We start from the raw sequence: 2,682 nt of genomic DNA on the forward strand, positions 1-2,682 counted from the left end.
TCTATTTTACCATTGACATTACTAATTTAGATTTAGTATGAGGATAGGGAGTAGCGATTTATAAAACTTTGTTCCCTAACATAGAATCGAAAGCGTTGATAATCCCTGCTGGTTGTGGCACAACTTATGTTTTTTTTTTTTTAAAGAAAACTGAAAAAATGTATAATTCTAAATGTTAATATTTAGATACACAACAAATTTATATATAAAATAAAAATATAATTATTTAAAGTGTTTTTATTTTTAAGAAAAACTTAATAATATTATATTAAACATTTTTAACTCGTAATATATTGACTTTTTGAGTTGAAAACTTGAATTCCCTCAATTGATAAAAAAACATAACACTGTAAAACTATATAAAATGTAAAAAAAGAGACATAATTATTTCAAATAAAAAAATAAAAAATTATAATTAATCAATTATTTTATTTTAAAATAAAAAAAGTAAAAATATTCAATATTATTATTATTATTTTATATAATTACGTAAACATTTTATTCTTAAGAGTAAAAATAATACTCTGATTTATAAAATTAATAAAATTACAAAACAATACTTATAATATAAAATAAATATTTAAACTAATTAGTTATCTTTAAGCTCATTTACATATTTTTCGGTAACCGAAGTTATTCCGGTTTCTAAATGAATAATATAACTAAACAAAGTTATTATTTTTCCGCTTTTCTCTTTTGTTTATTTGGGATTCTTTCATTATGCTCTTCTTCAATCTTCATGAGCTATTATAGCTTTTAGCTTACTGAAATTGGTAAGTTTTCATAAATCCTAACTTGATTGTTGTATTGGTGAATAATGTTAAAAAAACCCCTATATACAGTTATATTGGAGAAGGAAGAGCATGCGACGACACTGAGTAGGAGCAAGTTGCGGCGCTGGAATAGGAGTAAGTTGTGCCACTGGAGGAGGAATAAGTGGCGATGGTGGTTTAGGAGGTGGTGGCATTGGAGGAATTGGGCCGGTAGGAGTAGAAGACAATGCGAGCGGAGATACAGACAGAGGTGTAGTGGAGGTACTTTAATTGCTTGCATTAATTTTACACTCAATAATGTTTGAAAAGAAAATTGAGTAGCAAAATAATACTAGATTATTTAAAAATTTAATAAAAGTTCAGTCAACATATAAAAATATTCTACTGTGTCTCATGAATGATGATATGCAGGCTTTCTTAGGCCAATCTATGCCACATGGTTGGAACTTGACCGTAGCATAGAGCTTCATGTAATCCTCAAATACAAATGTTGGGTACAAAGGGTTTGTCTCAATTGCCTCTCTCTCGAACAATGGTGGTGCAGGGTAGATAAGATTACCCCACCCGCATTTGTATGGTCACGAAGATCCTTCACCATTTATGGCTTTGGGCACGCAGGGCTTATCTTGTGGGAAATGGTTACTGGAACTATACCATATGAGGATATGACTCCCATCCAGGATCCTTTTGCAGTAGTAAATAAGGTATGTTCCTTTGTAGTTAAGTCATATGGATCTGTAATGCAGATATCACAATCTACTAATACATGTAACATCATTCTTCATTGCCAGTAACTTTATTCCTTGTAAAGTTTTGTATTGCTTTTGTGCTCTATGCATTGAAATCCTGACAATGATAGAAAAAGTTCAAAAAAAGCCTCATTTATCCTACCAAATCGCACTTCTTCTATGGTTTCTTATCTTTCGCTGTTGTTGGTTGCTCAGGGCCAATGGCACATAAGAGTAATGCCAACTATAATTAATAACACACATTACTTACAGATAGACAATGCATACTATGTTTTGCAATCTTCGCCAGGGAAATATTGGTGCTTTCGAAGTTTCTGATTGTGAGGGAAAGGACATTTTTCCTTTTTCTCAAAGCTTCCTCCACTTTACTTATATCATGATTTATCCACTCTATCAATTTTCAGCCATTTTTCTTCTCATTTTTACTTGCTTTATTTTAGTTTTTATTTCAATGTTGAGTGATGATTGCCAAAGGAGGCATCATTCTCCTGGCCGAGGAATCAATCATATTGCTACTGTATAAATTACTCACACACAACCCGTCTGATGACTACTCTGTAATTTATAGTTAAACCAAATGTATTTTTTAGATGTTGCTAAATCCTTGCTTAGCTACCTCCTTTGCTTTGAAAACAATGGCTAAAGTAATAGAAATTATTTTCATCCATTCTTGACTGTATTGCTTGATAAATGAGAGGAAAAAAGATGTGGCATGCATTAGTTTATATGAAATCGTTACATGATATATCTGTTTCATCAAGTGACGTGGCACAGTAGTTTAATATAATTTTATTTTTTTAGTTGATAAAAAAATGTAATAAAGTATATATTTGTGTCTTTACAACTTCTTGCAGTTTACCTTTTTCACTTTCACCACAAGGCACATATATATTCGCAATTGTACATATCTAATAGATAGGATCCTATGGATCAGGGTTTGTCCTTAAATTTATGGGTCATGTGTTGTATTTAAATTGACTAATTAATCAGTGGAATTGTATAGATGTAGAGCTGATAGGGAAAAATATATAGGGAAAACAATTATCACATATACAGTTGTCACGTACAAATAACATTCCTAGTATAGGACGTTTGTGTTGCTTGACGACATATAAAAATACACAAGAGACCTAGGTCTCCTGCAAAAGCCCTATTTCATA

General features: G+C 30.9%; 1 long non-coding RNA gene across 1 annotated transcript; it reads left to right on the forward strand.

Moving 5' to 3' along the window:
• The first annotated feature begins 674 nt into the window (after window positions 1-674).
• On the forward strand, window positions 675-1,749 carry LOC137825661 (uncharacterized). The gene is made up of 3 exons (XR_011083328.2): window positions 675-773; window positions 843-1,034; window positions 1,185-1,749. It is a non-coding gene; the product is annotated as an uncharacterized LOC137825661 (long non-coding RNA).
• The last annotated feature ends 933 nt before the right edge of the window (window positions 1,750-2,682 follow it).

The sequence above is a fragment of the Phaseolus vulgaris genome, chromosome 8 (assembly GCF_051622355.1).
Source record: "Phaseolus vulgaris cultivar YP4 chromosome 8, ASM5162235v1, whole genome shotgun sequence".
Taxonomy (NCBI): domain Eukaryota; kingdom Viridiplantae; phylum Streptophyta; class Magnoliopsida; order Fabales; family Fabaceae; genus Phaseolus; species Phaseolus vulgaris.